The following is a 19710-nucleotide window of genomic DNA, read 5'->3' as shown; positions in this document are numbered from 1 at the left end:
TCATTCTCAATTAAGCAGATAAAAGGCCTGGAGTTGATTTGAGGTGTGGTGCTTGCATTTGGAAGGTTTTGCTGTGAAGTAAACATGCGGTCAAAGGAGCTCTCCATGCAGGTGAAACAAGCCATCCTTAAGCTGCGAAAACAGAAAAAACCCATCCAAGAAATTGCTACAATATTAGGAGTGGCAAAATCTACAGTTTGGTACATCCTGAGAAAGAAAGAAAGCACTGGTGAACTCATCAATGCAAAAAGACCTGGGCGCCCATAGAAGACAACAGTGGTGGATGATCGCAGAATAATCTCCATGGTGAAGAGAAACCCCTTCACAACAGCCAACCAAGTGAACAACACTCTCCAGGAGGTCGGTGTATCAATATCCAAATCTACCATAAAGAGAAGACTGCATGAAAGTAAATACAGAGGGTTCACTGCACGGTGCAAGCCACTCATAAGCATCAAGAATAAAAAGAGCAACTGAAAACCACCACAGTGAAGGCCTGGCAGAGCATCAAAAAGGAGGAAACACAGCGTCTGGTGATGTCCATGAGTTCAAGACTTCAGGCAGTCATTGCCAACAAGGGGTTTTCAACCAAGTACTAAAAATGAACATTTTATTTAAAGTTATTGAATCTGTCCAATTACTTTTGGTCCCTTTAAAAACAGGGTGGCACATGTTAAGGAGCTGAAACTCCTAAACCCTTCATCCAATTTTAATATGTATACCCTCAAATGAAAGCTGAAAGTCTGAACTTCAACTGCATCTGAATTGTTTTGTTTAAAATTAATTGTGGTAATGTCTATAACCAAAATTAGAAAAATGTTGTCTCTGTCCAAATATATATGGACCTAACTGTATATGTGAGCAGTAGTGATGAGCGAGTGTACTCGTTGCTCGGGTGGTCTCCGAGTATTTGTTAGTGCTCGGAGAGTTTTCCTTGCTACAGCTGGATTTGAGGCTAGTAGACAGCTTCATTACATGAGGGGATTCCCTAGCAACCAGGCAACCCCAACATGTACTCAGCCTGGCTAGTAGCTGTAAATCATGCAGCTGCGGCAAGGAAAACTAAATCTCCGAGCAGTCATAGATACTCGGAGACCACCCGAACGTGCTCTGGAAAACCCGAGCAACGAGTATACTCGCTCATCACTAGTGAGCAGCCCTACATGCAAGAAAAGTGGCACGTACTATTGGTGTGCTGTGTACAATCTCTATATCTCACATATATTACAATAAATAGGGTCTTTTAGAGCAATGGGTGGCCATCTAGGCATATACTGTAGCATTCTACAGTATGGTTTCTCTAAGTTTTATACGTTATTGGAGAAAGTTATATGTATGCATGGTTTCATCTTCATCACAAGAAATGTGGCGATTGGGGAAGACAAGGACCTCCATTCTTTCAAAAGGTGAGTGTACAGGACCCACTAATCATTTATGATGTATGCTTATTAATGAGACATTGAGAGCATATTGGTAATACCAAAATCTGTGTTTCTGTTCATACACTAGCACAGCATTATACATGAGGCCTCAGGGGGTGGGCTGAGGTGTCTCTTGGGAGTAACAACCTTCTGCTGCACTGCTCCTCTCACCACTCTGAAGCACATCGCCCCACCCTCACCTAGGTGTTGTGTTATAGTGTTATGTGCAGGCAGGACAACATAAACTTCTCATAGTTGGCCGTGCCTGGCACTGTCTGCTGATTGACCTCCTTCTGCGCACTTTTCACACCCCGATTCCAATGAGGCTTCATGTCCTTCCCCAGCAGCTATCACATGGCATGGTCTAGCGGAGCCAATCATGGAGCTATCACACCGAGTATAAAAGATGAGTGTAGGGATAGGAGATCATAGACACAGCTCATTCCACATGGGGATCGAAAGGCCTAAATCCGATTGTGGTGTACTAATGCAGTGCTGAAGCATATTGAAAATGGGAATAATAATGCAAAGATTCAAGTGATATAGGGAGCGGCCATACCTGCATAGTCACTCATTGTGACCGTGAAGTGATTGACTTGTGATATGCAGGGTGACTCAAGAAGGATGGTGCGAAAGTAAAGGCCTGTAGTTAAAGTAACATCAGTGGTGAATGGCCAGGGACAGAGTAGAACTGAGTTAGTTGCCCGTAACAACCAATCTCAACACAGCTTTCATTTCTGAAGAGTGAAATGAAGAATGTGTTCACATAATGTGACGTAAAATGGCAACATCGAAGCAAGGAAGAGCTTTTTACATGTTGGAATTAGGAATAAAGGGGTCCAAAGTGCAACCAAACTTTCAAAGTAAGTTAGGCAAATGTGCTTTGCTTAAAAGGGAACCTGCAAGGTCCCCTGTGGACCAGAACCACCAGCAGTTGTGTCTACATAGCTAAATACCCTGCCCAACAGTCCTTTTATTACATTACACACATGAATAGATCTTTAGAAAAAGTGTTTCTAAAGTCCATTTATGATATGTAAATTAACCTTTGACTACTGTAGTCAGCTCACATAGCATGACTTACATGAGCCGGCGTCATTGCTAGCGCTATACAAATCTCGCCCTTGCGCGTAGTTTTGTTACCTCACAACACTGAGCCTCTGACGTTGGGTGTACACGTCATCTTGTAAGGTTGCCTTTAAAAACTGCATTTTGCATTGGGTGAAGCAAATGGAAACCACTGGGTGGTTGTGTGGAAAAAATCTAGGTCGTCAAGGACTTCGGAAGAGATGGTGAAAAGGATTCGAGCCATGTACGAGCATAGTCCTAGTAACCCCATAGTGATATTGTATAAAAACACAGACAATCAGAATCAGGGCCGGCTCCAGGTTTTTGAGGGCCCCGGGCGAAAGAGTCTCAATGGGCCCCCCCTCTTTAACACATACCACGATTCATGATGCGGATACAGCAGAGAAATATAGCACAGCCAAGTAGCATATAACACAGCCTATGCAGCGTATAGCACAGCCCACGCAGCGTATAACACAGCCCACGCAGCGTATAACACAGCCCACACAGCGTATAACACAGCCCGGCACGCAGCGTATAACACAGCCCACGCAGCGTATAACAGCCCGGCACGCAGCGTATAACACAGCCCGGCACGCAGCGTATAACACAGCCCGGCACGCAGCGTATAACACAGCCCACGCAGCGTATAACAGCCCGGCACGCAGCACATAACACAGCCCGGCACGCAGCGTATAACACAGCCCGGCACGCAGCGTATAACACAGCCCACGCAGCGTATAACACAGCCCACGCAGCGTATAACAGCCCGGCACGCAGCACATAACACAGCCCGGCACGCAGCGTATAACACAGCCCGGCACGCAGCGTATAACACAGCCCGGCACGCAGCATATAACACAGCCCGGCACGCAGCATATAACACAGCCCACGCAGCATATAACACAGCCCACGCAGCGTATAACAGCCCGGCACGCAGCACATAACACAGCCCGGCACGCAGCGTATAACACAGCCCGGCACGCAGCGTATAACACAGCCCACGCAGTATATAGCACAGCCACCCACGTAGTATATAGCACAGGCCCGGGCCATGACGTAGTATATAACACAGCTCACGTACGTAGTATATAACTCAGCCAGCCATTTTGTATATACAGACAGTCTAGGACTACAAGTCCCAGCATCGCTAACATACCATATTGTTGCACACTGCACAAGTCCCAGACAGAGAAAAGTTGCACAGAGCAGAGACCAGGCATGATGATCCACTGTGACTCCCAGGCTCACAGCAGGCTGCATCGCCCCCGCCCCCGCAATGCGTTGGGACCACCAGGAACTTGGGAAGACTCACACTTCGCCGTTAGTTGCTTCCGTTGTGGACACAGGGACAGACAGGGAGCGGGTCGCACCGCCCGTGCACCTGACTGCAGTGCTGCTCCTGCTCGTCTTTCTGCTTGGCACTGCCGCTGGACACCTGGACGGTGGATGACAGATCTCTTCTCTGAGCTCTCACCCGACCGGAAGTGACTCTGCGAGCGTATCCATGGTGACGGTCCCGGAGGTGAGTATTCCTGCAGCTGCGCAGCGGGGCGGTGATGATGGATGTGCTCCACCTCCGAGTCCTGGCTGGGAGACTGTCACACTGTGTCACACAACAGAACAGCGTCAGCGGGTCCCCCCCAGGAGCGCATAATGGAAGTGTGTCTGTGTGGAGTGTGTGAGTGTACCAACCGTTACTACCATAAATGGGCCCCACGTCTCGCCAGGGTCCCGGCACTTGCCCGGGTACGCCGGGTGCTGACGCCGGCCCTGCTCAGAATAAAGTCTTTTATTTGAAATAATGAGACTTTTTTAATAAAACGATACACACTAATGTGACTGCTCTCAAAGAAGCCGGCGACACACTGACAGGAGGTAATCATTCCCACAATCTATCACTGAGCTGCTGTGAGAAAGTTCTCAAGCAGCGGTGCTGTAAGTAAGAGCACTGGAGCTGATCAGCTGATGAAATCCGGTGAACTCTGTCACAGCAGCTCCGTGATACACTGCGAGAGCAATTACCTCCTGTCAGTGTATCGCCGGCGGCCAGGTAGAGCACTCACTTCTCCAGATGTGGCTGTTCTGCAAGTGAGATTACCATGGGACACTTAGGATTATGTGTTCTATGGCGGACAGGTGAGTATATGTTGGTTTATTATTTTACATTATTTCTAGCAGACAGGGCGTAGGGATTTGGTGTTAGGTGAGTATAATGTTTGTTTTTTTTTTTTACTTGAATTTTTTAATATGTACTGTATGTCATTATTTTACTTTTTTTTTTGTGAGCTCAGGCACCGGCAGAAGGGACTACCTCTCCAATAAGCGGTACCTGCTGTTACTGTTATCAGTGACAGCAGATGTAGCCCGATGGGAGCAGTAGTCTCATCAGCCCATGCCTGCTGACCTGTGGTAAGCTTTTTACTGCAGGTCACAGGTGCGGAGTCACGCTGATATCTGACAGCATGACCTCACAGCGGTCTGACTGACGGTAGCATTACCTCCGATAAGAACAACCGCATTGGTGTTTCCCACTCTGTCACACAAATGACAGAGTGGGAAACACCATGGGAAGCCGGTAAAACGCAAAAGAAAAACTCAGCAAACCTGCAAACATTTTTATACCTTTGTTTTTGCTGCGGATTTGATGTAATTGAAGTCAATGGGTGAAAAACGCTGCAGAAACGCACAAAGAATTGACATGCAGAAAAAACCGCACTGCATATACTCAAGGAAAATTACTGATCATGTGCACAGCACTTCAGGATTGTCATTGAATTAGCTTGCATAAGGATTCCATAGCATTTTTGGCCTATTTCCAAATGGAAAAACCGCCGTAAAAACGCATTGTGTGCACATAGCCTAAGAGTTTTAGCAGTTTCAACGGTCACCTGTTTGGACCGGTATCCACACTATGTATAAGCAGCCTTTAGGTAAGGTCACATGTAGTGTTTTATCACTCATGAAAAAACACCGATAGGAAAACTACTATGTATATAACATGGACATCCTAAAAAATGAACAAAAGGAATAAATAATAAAGTGAACTTAACTAGAGATGGGCGAGCCTGAACAGTAAAGTCCAGGGTCGGTACCGAGCACCTACAGTTCGGGCACAGAACCAAACACGGACTTTCCCAGAAATACATTTTAAGCTCTTTGATCTTACACTGAAGTCCAAAGACAAAGTGATAAGCAGGGCTGGCGTCAGCACTTGGGCCCTGAGCAGGCAGGGGGCCCACTCGCCGTTGGGGACACTAGCGCGCTATAGTGCCCCCGCCAGTGGACCCCCCGCCTGCTCCAGGCCCCGGCACTTGCGATACTTACCTCTCCCGGTTCCAGCGCTGCAGCGTCTTCCATCCTCTGACTGTGTTGTTCAGGTCAGAGGGCGCGATGACGTCATCAGTGCGTGCCCTCTGCCTGAGCAGTCGCAGCACAGAGAGCAGGAAGACGCCAACGCTGAGGAGTCCAGAGCAGCGACAAGCAACGAGAGGTATTTCATTTTTTTTTTTTTTATATTTGGAGCAATATATGGGGCTAATTCTATATGGAGTGTCTCATGGGGCCAATAATATAGGGAGCATCTTATGAAGCCAATTCCATAGGGAGCATTATATGGGGCCAATTTAATATGGAGCATCTGATGGGGCCAATTACATATGGAGCAGTATATGGGGCCAATAATATATGAAGCATCTTATGGGACTAATTATATATGGAGCATTTTATATGGCCAATTATATATGGAGCATTATATGGGGCCCATTATACATGGAGCATCTTATGGGGCCAATTATTTTTGGAGCATTATATGGGATGCATTCTGTAAGGAGCATCATATGGGGCCCATTCTGTATGGAGCAATATATGGGACTCAGTATACTGTATGGGGCCGATCATATACTGTATGGAGCATTATATGAGGCCCATTATATATGGAGCAATAGATGGGGCCCATTATATATTGTATGGAGAATTATATGTGGCTCACTATACTGTATGGAGCATTATATGGGGTCAATTCTGTATGGAGCAATATATGCGGCTCATTCTGTATGGAGCACTCTGTGGTGCCCATTATACTGTATGGAGCATAATATTGGGCTCATTATTCTGTTTGGAGCAACATATGGGGCTCATTATTCTGTATAGAGGACTATGTGGTGCAAATTATACTGTATGGAGCACTATATGGGGCCATTATACTGTATGGGGCAATATATGGGGCTCATTCTGTTTGGAGCAATATATGGGGCTCATTACTCAGTTTGGAGCAATGTATGAGGCTCATTATTCTGTATGGAGCACTTTATGGGGCCATTATTCTGTTTGGAGCAATATATGGGGCTCATTATTCTGTATAGAGGACTATACTGTACGGTTTCTGGCCTATTGTAGAATGCACAATAGATATCACTCATGTAATGTAATTAGTGAAATCTTTGTCATTGTACTATACCTATATTTCTCTGCTGTATCTGTGCATTATGAATTGTGGTACGTGTTAAAGGGGCCCACCGGGACTCTTTCGCCCAGGGCCCATGAAAACCTGGAGCCGGCCCTGGTGATAAGGAACAGAGACTGTGAGCCCCATTGGGGACAGCGCTGGGACCGTCTGTAACCTGCTGTGGAATTAATAGCGCTATATAAGGGAGGAAAATAACATGCTGAATCGTAAGTGCAACAAGGGTGAAAATACACACAACTACTCATCATGCACTGGACATGTTAAAAATATTATTTTGCTGCAACTGTAAAAACGAGGCCCCATGTGAACGTACCCCTAACTTATGGGTAAATGCTAGATTGTATGGGCTCCTTCCAGGTGTGACGTCATTTCCGGGGGTGTGTCCTATCGGGAGGGGGGCGTGTTCTCCAAGGCGGCAAAGGAAAGCAGCATGACAGCTTGTGGACGCCATGGAGGTCAGTGGTTTCAGGGTGAAAAATGCTACTTGCCGATCGCTATTCGCTATTGGGGGGAGGCCCTGTGGTGGTCGACCTACTTGTCTGTGTGGGGAGTGACCCGTGGTGGGATTTTGGGGGGCTCCGCTGTTGCTGGCTATTGTGGGGGGCCTCCGCTGCTGCTGGCTATTGTGGGGGACCCCTGCAGTAGGATTTTGGGGGGCTCTGCTGCTGCTGGCTATTGTGGGGGGATCCATGCGGTGGGATTTTGGGGGGCTCTGCTGCTGCTGGCTATTGTGGGGGACCACTGCGGTGGGATTTTGGGGGGCTCCGCTGCTGCTGGCTGTTGTGGGGGACCCCTGTGGTGGGATTTTGGTGGGCTCCGCTGCTGCTGGCTATTGTGGGGGATCCCTGCGTTGGGATTTTGGGGGGCTCCGCTGCTGCTGGCTATTGTGGGGGACCCCTGTGGTGGGATTTTGGTGGGCTCCGCTGCTGCTGGCTATTGTGGGGGATCCCTGCGGTGGGATTTGGGGGGGCTCCGCTGCTGCTGGCTATTGTGGGGGACCCCTGCGGTGGGATTTGGGGGGGCTCAGCTGCTGCTGGCTATTGTGGGGGACCCCTGCGGTGGGCTTTTGGGAGGCTCCGCTGCTGCTGGCTATTGTGGGGGACCCCTGTGGTGGGATTTTGGTGGGCTCCGCTGCTGCTGGCTATTGTGGGGGATCCCGGTGGTGGGATTTGGGGGGGCTCCGCTGCTGCTGGCTATTGTGGGGGACCCCTGCTGTGGGATTTTGGGGGGCTCGGCTGCTGCTGGCTATTGTGGGGGACCCCTGCGGTGGGATTTTGGGAGGCTCTGCTGCTGCTGGCTATTGTGGGGTGTTGAGGGAGGATCTAAAGTGATCCTTCACGGTTAACCCAGTGATTTCCAAATTAATATACAAAGTGTTGCCGGCAACTGAAAATGACCAGACGGAGACGTGTGTCTCTGTTTGGGGGGGATCAAGCTGATCTCTCCCCTCCGTTTAATGAGTATGAGTTTTCATAGTCATAGAAATTATACTTCAACCAATCAGCATAAGAACACGCTCACGGTTCTTAGCCTATAAGAATGCAGGAACAATCTGTGCGTCAAAGCTTCATAGAACAATACACCCTCAGTCTCATATTCTGTTTAGATTGCAACAATCAAGGTCTCATCAAGGTCTCATAACAGCTGTAAACTTTAGCCTACTAACAAAATTTATATCAATACAACAAAATGGAGTCGAAAAGCACAAAATGGAGAACCTTTCTTAATTTCTTCCTTCACATTCCCCCCTAGATAAATTTTGTTAATTAATGTCCAGCATCAGAGGTACTATCCCAAGCTATAAGCTCGAGGGGTACTGGTCTTCACATGGCTGGTGCCATGTTACCAGCCATGGCTGTTGCGGCGTACCCGTCCCCCCTGTATACAAGAATTTACGAATAACAATTATTGATAACAGTAGTGGGGATCTTTTGAAGATAGCCATGCGCTTGGCTTCAACATCTTCATCAGGTAACTTTGTGAAATCGGTGTAGAGAAGAGCAGAGGTGGCGACGCTTTTGGTTTCATCATTAGTTATCTCAGTGCAGAACTTCCTAATACACACAGAAATACACCAAAAAACAAGTTTTAGTATTACATACATAACAAGGGTAAAGGCAACAATATATAACAAACTTTGCAAGATTCCAGCTATCCAGCCCCCAGGTCCCTCAAACCAATTGGCTGGATTAAAATAAAATGGAGAAGGTGTCTGCCCACCAACTGTCCTTATTATGGTCATTATCTTTATCATATTGATCTCTGAATCTTTGAATATCGTCTAACTTTAACTTCATTGTGCTATTGGGATCTATGTAATGACAGCAAGCGAGTCCAATAACCTGACACATACCACCCTGTGCTGCTGTTAAGTAATACAGTGTATCGATTAGTGACTATAATAAGTTGGTTTTGGACAGCAACAGTAGTATTAAGTATATCCAAAATATCCCAAATTTGATCATCTAGATAGTCTGTGGCCCTAACCAATTTATCCCACATTTGTGTAATCATAGGGTAAATGAAAATAGAACTGACAATTTTATTGGCTATACCCATCTGTACTACTAATCTTTCATGATATTGGACAAACTTATTATTCAAGGATATTGGGGAATTTAGGCTGTCCCATGTGGTTACCAATAATAATATAGAAAATACGAAAACCAAAACATTATGTCCCCTTATTTGCTACTAGTCTGTTTGACCAGCTTCCAGTGCGATACGTGGATCCACGTCGGCCTTCCTTCCAGCTTTACTGCAGTGGGGGTGACCAGGATCACCGTGTGGGGTCCTTCAATTCTTGTCTGGAGACAATCTCTGCGCACCAACTTTTTCACATACACCAGGTCTCCTGGCACAAAGGGATGGTGTCCAGGAACCTTGTCTGGGTCTGGAAGAGAACTGAAAACGGTTAAATGCACTTTGGCAAGGTGTCCATGTAAGGCCTGCACATAGCTAGTCAAGTCCTGGTACTTGAGCTACAACTGTTGTGGAAAGAAACATTCAAGATTGGGGCCCCTGCCAAACAGAATCTCATACGGTGACAGTCCTGTCTTCCTGTTTGGGGTATATCTTACTGAAAACAAAGCTAGAGGAAGGCATTCTGTCCATGGTTTATCAGTCTCTGTCATTGCCTTCTGGATTTTAAGCTTAAAAGTTCCATTTAGTCTCTCCACTTTTCCATTGCTCTGTGGATGGTATGGAGTATGCAATGCTTGACTTACCCCCAGTGCTGCCATTACCTCTGACATGATCTCTCCAGTAAAATGGGAACCCCGATCACTTTCAATGACTTCAGGAACTCCATACCTGCATATGATCTCAGCCATCAGTTTCTTCGCCGTTGTCTTAGCCGTAGCTTTGGCAACTGGGTAGGCTTCTGGCCAACCTGAAAATAAATCAATGCAGACCAACACATACTCATACGTCCCTACCCTGGGTAACTGAATATAATCAATCTGCAGTCTCTGGAATGGGTAAAGGGGCCGGGGAGTGTGTTTGGATGGAGTTTTCACTGTCCTACCCTGATTATGTGTGGCACATATCATGCAGCTCTGTACCTGCCTTTCTGCGCAGGTGGAAAACCCCGGGGGCAATCCATTGTTTCTGTAGGGTGTCACACATGGCCGTCTTCGAGTTGTGCACATTCCCGTGCAGAACCTGTGCCATCATTGGGTACAGTACCTGTGGTAGGCAGACCTTTTCACCCCTCCCCCATAGTCCAGTGACGGTATCAGAGCAAGCCCCTATCTTTTGCCACCTATTTTTCTCCTCCTTACTTGCCTGTTCTTGTAACCGGGCTAAGATGTCTTTCAACACAAGTGGAGATGGTGGGGTGTCTAGGTGATGTACTTTAGAGGCTACAGGAGTGCTTGCTGCTTTCTTGGCAGCCTGGTCTACCAGTGCGTTACCCTTTGTCCGTCCATCAGTGCCTTTGGTATGTGCCTTTACCTTTATGATGCCTGCTTGGGTGGGAGCTGTAGTGCATTCATAAGTTGCTGGACTGCCTCAGCATGTTTAATGGGGTGGCCATTTGCTGTCAGGAAAGCCCTGGCTCTCCAGATAGGCCCATAACCGTGTGCAATGCCAAAAGCATACCTGGAATCAGTGTAGATATTTACAGTCTTACCTTCTGCCAGTTTGCACGCTTCTATGAGCGCCTTGAGCTCTGCTTCCTGTGCAGACATATGAGCTGGCATTGACTCTGCCTTGATTACCTCATGTTCTGAGACCACAGCATATCTGGTACAGAAGCGTCCTTGGTCATCTTGGTGACGGGATCCATCTACAAAAAGCTCAAAATCAGCATTAGAATGGGCACACTAGAGACCAGCCGTTTCCTGAGACATCAATTCTAGACAATCATGTGGTTTGGAAACCTAATCTTGTTCCTCTGGATCCATTCTAGAAAGAAAAAGAGTCTCCTTTTTCATGTCACCTACTCCTCCCCCCTTTGGATCCATAGGAACTAGGAGAAGAATAGCGGGGTTCAGGACAGTGCACCTTTTCAAAGTCACATTAGTAGACATGAGAATAGCACACTGAAGTCGCAGCTGTCCAGCCATAGACATATGGCCAGGTTGTACTTAATTAAAGATACTATGTACATCGTGTGGGGTGTGGACCATCAGTGGGTGATCCAAAACAATCTCTGAAGATTTGTGTAGCAACAGCTGGACAGATAACACAGCTCAAACACATAAGGGACTTCCTCTTGCCACCTATCTAGGCGGCCGCTGTAATAAGCAACAGGTCTCTGTTTGTCTCCATGAAGCTGAGTCAGCACACCTGTAGCATGTCCTGCATAGGTGAGCTCTGTCTGCAAGGCAGTCTGCAATACTGTACGGCAGTGCTCGGGTGTCTTGTAATCATATACGGGGCCTGCAATGTGTAACACTATATCACAGGGCAAGTTCCCTCTTTGGGTGGACATAGCGTCTCCTGGATGCAAGGGGCCATAAACGGCAAGGTAGGCCTGACACTCTTGGGCTATGACTGGGCCCCCCCTTTTTTAGCTATCTGTTGGGCCAAACCACCTCTATGTGACAGGGTAGAATTAGCTGGGTTCACTATGGCTCCTACCTGGTGGGTAATTATGTCCCCATACCCCACTGAGAAAAGAACTTGGGAGCCCTGAGGTGTGATGTAGTAGCGTGAATGACAGGGGAACCAACTTCAGGTTCTTGGAGAGTCTGGCCTTGTAGGTGTGAGGGTTTCACGGGAAGAGGAGATCTAGGGGCCTTTCCGGGCTGGGGGGGGGTCTGCCATCTACACCGATTAAAACAAGCTCTTGGTCTGAGAATTAAATAGGGATATCCGTAGGTACATCTAATGACCTGATTATAGAGTTGGCCGCTTCAGTATGGGCGATTATCAGGATTTTGAGGCTGTCTGTAATTGGGGTATCCTCTGGGGTTCCCTGTATTCAGGTTGTGACTGGAAAGGGGAACTTGAGGGTAGCATCTGTCAGCAGGGGTGTAACAATTTCTCTGAAAGTGACCGGGCCGGCCACAGCGCCAACACTGCAAGTGAGAACTGGTGCGGCGGGGCTGGGGAGCGATACCTCCAGACATAGGGTTAAAAGAAATATTTGAGTAGGGGACTGAATTCGTATAAGGTGGGAGGGCTGGAGTTAGAGTTTGCTGCTGGGCAGGCGCCAGCTGCATTCTTGTACCTGGGGTGGGGGCTGGAATTGGAGCAGAGACTGCTGCAGCTACAGTTTTAACCCTTGATTTTCCTATTGATGCAGAACGTGCTAAATTCTTTTGAAAACTTTTAATTACTTTTAATGCATCATCCGGTGTGGAAGTCTCAATATCGGGTCTGACTGACATTATTGCCTCTTTCAATTCAGATTTAAGGCCGGACATTAAAGCTGCCACAAAAAGGTGTGAATGGGCTTTATTATACAATGAGAATCCCAAATCTTTAAACACTACCATAAGACGCCCATAAAACTTCTCGGCAGTGTCCTGTGTGACATCTGTGAGGGAGGTAGCTTGATCCGCTAATCTATCTTATGCTCAAACCTTTAAAGCATTACAGAAATCAACCCCACTCTCATATGTTCCCCCATCCAGGTTCACATTATACATTATGCCACCCTCAATGATTGGAAAATATCCCTCCCCAGCCTTCACTTGGAGTAAGTGTAACAGATCTCTCCGGGGAGTGGAATAAATCTCTCGATTCGCTGCTATTTGTCTATAGAAGGCCATGGGGGAGGTTTCTGGATCGGGTAATTGGTTACAAAGGGTGTCTATCTGGGATGGAGAAATGGGGGGTATACTTTGGCCTGTCAGAAATAGCTTTCACATCATTTTCTTCAAACTCTGATATTACTGACTCGAGGGCGGGAGGAGGTGGTGGCAATACGGGCACAAGAGGCATCTGCTGCGGAAGCGGGGCAGGAGGCTCTGTTACAGTTAGAGATTGTATTGCCTGATGGGCCGTTAGGCGGCTATCAAGGACAAATCGGACCTCCTTCAATTTTATGGCGTTTTCCTGTATACAGCGCTCTATTGCTGATACTATAACCATGGCGGCATCCTTCCTGGGATATTGGCAGATACCGGCAGAGATTAATGGTATGGCCATTGTACGTTGAGGCATCGTACCGGGAGGAACGGAGGAGGCATACAGGATTGCGTTCTGGCGGTGGCTGATAATAAGTGCCGTCAGCGTTTAGCAAGGGAAAGGTGGGGGCTACAAACCCGGATCTTCTCGCTCCACAATTGTAACAGACCTCTCTACACTGAGAATTAGTAACTCCGCATACATCACAGATCCACGCAGCCGGATCATAGGATGGAGGCGCACTAAGTTTTGGCAACCCAGTATATATTGGTGCTTTGGGATTGAGGGGCACAACCAGATTTCACTTTCAATTTACAATATTTTCTTTGTACTTCAAAACAATATTGTCGCCTTAAACAAAACACAAATCTATCAGCGTGTACTACACTGAGAAAATACAGAGAAACCTTGGAATGCAGCCACATACTGCCCCCTCCTTACCAGAAACAGGAGATAAGAAGAATCATAGCATTCCTCTACACAGAGAAAGGAGGAAAACAACAGCGCAGCTGCTCGACCCCTCCCATCGGATATTTTAGAGATAAACACAGAACAGGAAATACAGCAGTTCTCAGACTTAATTAATTTCTACAAAATCTTCATCACACAATTCACATGCCAGATTGAGAATATTTTCCCTGCATTCCTGACAGATTTCTTTTCCCTTCTTTGGGGTAACAATATCAAATTCATCACACAATTCAAAATCATCTTCTTTCACAGAAACTGATTCTCCTTTAAAGCGAAATACCCTTACTTAGTCGTGTATAGATACCAGAGCGGCCGTATAGTCTATTCCACTAGGGTTTTTACCTGTCCCCCGCTGAGACAACCCAAAATCGCGGTACTCAGTGAAAGGAGGAGGGCGTCTTAGACTTTCCCTCCTGACACCCCTGGACATACACATATATATCTATGTATTCCTGAGTTACGCATCCTACCCAATCTTCGATCACCTCACCGCGCCTGATTCTAACAGTGATCAGGAATTCAGGATATTTTGACTGTAAAGAGAATTACATCACTGGTCAATCCGGGGTGTCCGTCCCTTATGAGGTACGGTTCGAGCACTGGGCTTCCAACGGAACTACACCTCTATATGATTCCACCCAAAAATCATCCCACCTCCGGGGACAAACTTCAGATCCTCTTTGCAGCAGCAAACACAGGAAAACCACACCAAACGGTCAGTCTGGACAGTATAACTGCCAATTTACCGTGGTTGTTGTGGGGGATGATCAGTCCCAATTTTCCAGTGCCTGTGTCCGGTCCGAGGATCCTTTGTCTTGTTGTCCACCAGGGGGCAGAGGCGTTCCTGCTTGGAGCCCCACGTTGGGCGCCAACTGTTGAGGGAGGATCTGAAGTGATCCTTCACGGTTAACCCAGTGATTTCCAAATTAATATACAAAGTGTTGCCGGCAACTGAAAATGACCAGACGGAGACGTGTGTCTCTGTTTGGGGGGGATCAAGCTGATCTCTCCCCTCCGTTTAATGAGTATGAGTTTTCATAGTCATAGAAATTATACTTCAACCAATCAGCATAAGAACACGCTCACGGTTCTTAGCCTATAAGAATGCAGGAACAATCTGTGCGTCAAAGCTTCATAGAACAATACACCCTCAGTCTCATATTCTGTTTAGATTGCAACAATCAAGGTCTCATCAAGGTCTCATAACAGCTGTAAACTTTAGCCTACTAACAAAATTTATATCAAAACAACAAAATGGAGTCGAAAAGCACAAAATGGAGAACCTTTCTTAATTTCTTCCTTCACAGGGGGACCCCTGTGGTGGGATTTTGGTGGGCTCCGCTGCTGCTGGCTATTGTGGGGGATCCCTGCGGTGGGATTTTGGGGGGCTCCGCTGCTGCTGGCTATTGTGGGGGACCCCTGCGGTTGGATTTTGGGAGGCTCCGCTGCTGCTGGCTATTGTGGGGGACCCCTGCGGTGGGATTTTGGTGGGCTCCGCTGCTGCTGGCTATTGTGGGGGATCCCTGCGGTGGGATTTGGAGGGGCTCCGCTGCTTCTGGCTATTGTGGGGGACCCCTGTGGTGGGATTTTGGGGGGCTCCGCTGCTGCTGGCTATTGTGGGGGACCCCTGCGGTGGGATTTTGGTGGGCTCTGCTGCTGCTGGCTATTGTGGGGGACCCCTGCGGTGGGATTTTGGGAGGCTCCGCTGCTGCTGGCTATTGTGGGGGACCCCTGTGGTGGGATTTTGGGGGGACCTGCTGCTGCTGGCTATTGTGGGATTTTGTGGGGGGGGGGGGACTGCTGCTGGCTGTTGTGGTGGACTTCTGTGGTAGGCGACCTGCTTGTGTGAGGGGGGCTGCAGGCTATTGGGGGACCCCTGACCTGCTTGTGGGGGGGCGACCTGCTGCATGCTATTGGGGGTGACCCATTTTAGTGGGGGGTGACCTGCTTGTGGGGGGATGTGGGGAGGCGACCTGCATGTGAGGGGTGACCTGCATGTGAGGGGTGACCTGCTGCAGGCTATTTGGGGGACCCCTGTGGTGAGATTTGAGGGCGACCTGCTTGTGGGGAGGCGACATGCTTGTCGTTGAATGTGGGGAGGCGACCTGCTTGTCGTTGAATGTGGGGAGGCGACCTGCTTGTCGTTGAATGTGGGGAGGCGACCTGCTTGTCGTTGAATGTGGGGAGGCGACCTGCTTGTCGTTGAATGTGGGGAGGCGACCTGCTTGTCGTGGAATGTGGGGAGGCGACCTGCTGCTGGCTATTGGGGGGATCCTGTGGTGGGATTTGGGGACGACCTTCTGCTTACAGATGGAACCCTTTTATTGGGGGGTGATCTGCTGCTTACTGGGGGATCCCTTTTATTGGGGGGCGACCTGCTTATGGGTTGGGTTTGGGGGGGCTGAAGAGGGTTTAAGCTGGGTGGGGGGTGGACATCGAAGGGGGTGTGTGCTGGGTGGGGGGGTCCACGTCCGATGGGGGTTTGTGCTGGGTGGGGGGGTCCACGTCTGATGGGGGTTTGTGCGGGGTGGGGGGTCTGCATCTGGGGGTTTCTGCTGGGTGGGGGGTTCCGCGTCCGGTGGGGGTTGTACGTCCGATGGGGGTTTGTGGGGGTTGGACGTCCGATGGGGGTTTGTGGGGGTTGGACGTCCGATGAGAGTTTAAGCTGGGGTGGCGTTCGATTGGAGGGGGTGTCTGATGGGATTTATGGTTGGGGCAGGGGGCGTCATATTTGGATTTACGCTTGAGGGGAGGGAATGTCTGGTGGGCTTTGGATTTATCCTGTGGGGTCCGCTGGTTAATGTGTGGTGGATGTTTCTGACTGGGGGAGCGAGGTTATGCTGTGTGGCCCGCTGGTTAATGTGAGGTGGAGGTTTCTGACTGGGGGAGCGAGGTTATGTTGTGTGGCCATCTGGTTGATGTGGGGGGGGGGCTAATGCTTCATTGGGGTACACCAAAAAAAATATGAGTGTATGCTGCTTATGCTATGCAAAATTTTTTTTTAGGTATTTCCCTGTAGAGGAGGCCACACCACCAACTGGCACGAAGCTAATCCTTTTTAGCTTAATGTCAGTAGGAGGCAGACATGGGTCTGAACCACCCAGCCCAGTTTCTGACTTAGGTTTTGGGGTTTTTTTTTATTAACGATTTTGCTTTTTCTTTTTTTTCTTTTTCAGATACGGCTTTTGAGGGCGACAGTGGAATTGTCACTCTAATCTCCCACCTAGAATTGTCACTACCGTATCATCTGTGGTCTATGAGGCAAGGCCCTAACACATCAAGAGTGTTTGTGGTTCCCCAGAGGACGGCCCATGCCACGAATCCCCCTACCCTCTGGCCCCCCCAGAGCCAGATAGAGTAGGGAGGGAATACGAATCCGTTATGTGCCAGCCGCCGAAAGGTCTGCGTCCAGGTTATTCCATGCCCATCTTCATCATTGGTCTGTGAAGAATGATGTGTGATCTTCAGGACACATATATCCTACCAGGCAGTGAGGGGGCTACTTTAAAAAAAAAAAAAAAATGGACAGGACAAGTATGTCCTAGTTTGCCCCTGAGCAATATGGACGTCTCCTGGGGAAACCTTCCTATTCATGCAGCCTCCATGTTTTCCAGAGGCTCCTGTGACCCTGCTCTTAAAATATCCAGGCTTCGGTCTAGGCCTTCTCTGGTGGCCGGTCCACACCGCCAGTGCCCTGAACAATCATGCACGCCAACTTTCTAGTGTGTCCTACTCTGCACCTATCAGTTTAAGAGTACTTCGCTTCTGCAACAGAGGACTAAAGTCTGCCTCCCAAGAGATCTGCTGTTCAATTTTGGTTGTTTTGGAAATGTTCTGTCCAAAAAACCGACGGGACAACTCTCCGACCCGCCAGGAAAAGACGAGACCTTCCTTTAGGCCAACCCCCTCCTGGCATCCATGAACCCACCAGCACTGGTCTGCTAGGCCTGGATCTAGCAGACTCTCTTCGACATGATGGGGCTTTCCCACCTTGGATGTTTCTCAGGGTCGGCTGCCGTGTCCTTCACAATTCAAGGCCGGTATTATGATCTCTGGTCTGGGACACCGAAACCTCAGACATTGGAGGCAGGCCTGGGGGGGGGGGGCAGAGCCACATACCAAACCGACAGTCCAGCCCGCATGCACCAACAGCATATTACAGTTTTAAAATACTGTAGAAATGCATAAAATGAAACAAGCAAAGGCATAAAGTTATTCAATGCAAAAAAATGCAGTTTTATAAAATTAGAAATGTTTCTATATCTAATGGTAAAATGATATTTATCCAGTATTTCTATAAGTAAAAGTCTGAGATTTCTGTGGGAAATGGTCATTTGTTCCTCTTAAACCAGTTCTGAATGTAAATAAAACATTGTTCTGATGAAGTCTCCACATTGTATTTTAGCCTTTCATTTCATGCGTAGGGCAGGACAAGCCCATGATGTATCTGTGTAACACATGGAAGGTGCTATAATAACAGCTTAGGCTGGTTTCACACCAGCGTTCGGCAGGGCTGCGGATGGCAGCCTTCTTCCTCCGTTAAGGCTACTTTCACACTAACGTCGCTTGCTGTACGTCTCAATGCGTCGTTTTGGAGAAAAAACGCATCCTGCAAAGTTGCATGCATGATGCGTTTTTTCTCCATAGACTTTCATTAGCAACACATTGGGACGGATTGCCACACGTCGCATCCGTCATGCGACAGATGCGTCGTGTTTTGGCAGACCGTCGGCACAAAAAAAGTTCCATGTAACGTTTTTTTGTGCGTCGAGTCTGCCAATTTCGACCGCGCATGCGTGGCCGAAACTCCGCCACCTCCTCCCCGGAACTCACAATGGGCCACGGATGCGTTGTAAAACTGCCTCCGGTGCCCACGTTGTTCTACATAAAACACACTGTCCGTCGGGCCGACGGTTTGCAACAGCCCGTACCGACTGACTAGTGTGAAAGTAGCCTAAGCCCCGCTCACTGCCACAACTCTTCATTCAGTTCCGCCTATGTCTGCATGCGTCCTGCATACCCTATCTTTAATATTGGGTACGCAGGCCAAGCGGATGCCTCCGCATGCGTTGTTTAACGCTGCGCCGACTGCAATAAAATGCAACATGTTGCGTTCGACTCAGTTCAGCGCATCTTCAAAATGAGGCATGCCTGCGTACCCAATGTTAGATGGGGGACGCATGCAGACTTAGGCGGAGCTGAAGGAAGAGGCGCAGCAGTGGGCGGGGCTTAATGGAGGAAGAAGGCTGCCGAACGCTGGTGTGAAACCTGCCTGAGACAGGTAAGCCACCTTTGAAACAATGTTCACATGTACAAGCTCTTAGCCCCTTTGTGGCGGGGCCAATTTTTTAAAATCTGACCAGTGTCACTTTATATAGTAATAACTCTGGAATGCTTCAACATCCCATTGATTTTGAGATTATTTTTTTTTTTCGTGTTATATTAGACTTTATGATAATGGTAAACTTGAGTTGATATGTTTTGCTTTATTTTGTAAAAAATCAGAAATTTTACAAATTTTAAAAAATATAAATTTTTAATGATTTTCCCTTTAAGGCCGGAGTCACACTAGAGAGGAATACGGACGAGTGCTATGCGAGAAAAAAATCGCATAGCACTCGAACCAATGTTAATCTCCCATCACTTTTTTTTCACGGCCGTATATGTGCGAGTGAAATTGCAGTATGCTGTGATTTGCACCGT

At 48.0% G+C, this 19710-nt stretch overlaps 1 protein-coding gene and 1 long non-coding RNA gene across 3 annotated transcripts in view; both read left to right on the top strand.

The window, feature by feature from the left end:
- Window positions 1-19710, top strand: part of LIMS1 (LIM zinc finger domain containing 1) — a 1169472-nt gene that overhangs the window by 156086 nt on the left and 993676 nt on the right. The gene's annotated exons all lie outside the window — the stretch shown is intronic.
- LOC143816342 (uncharacterized) lies at window positions 7334-18395 on the top strand. Its single transcript, XR_013223911.1, has 2 exons — window positions 7334-7412; window positions 17184-18395. It is a non-coding gene; the product is annotated as an uncharacterized LOC143816342 (long non-coding RNA).

Source organism: Ranitomeya variabilis, chromosome 3 (assembly GCF_051348905.1).
Source record: "Ranitomeya variabilis isolate aRanVar5 chromosome 3, aRanVar5.hap1, whole genome shotgun sequence".
NCBI lineage: Eukaryota > Metazoa > Chordata > Amphibia > Anura > Dendrobatidae > Ranitomeya > Ranitomeya variabilis.
This window is presented reverse-complemented; position numbering and strand designations above follow the sequence as displayed.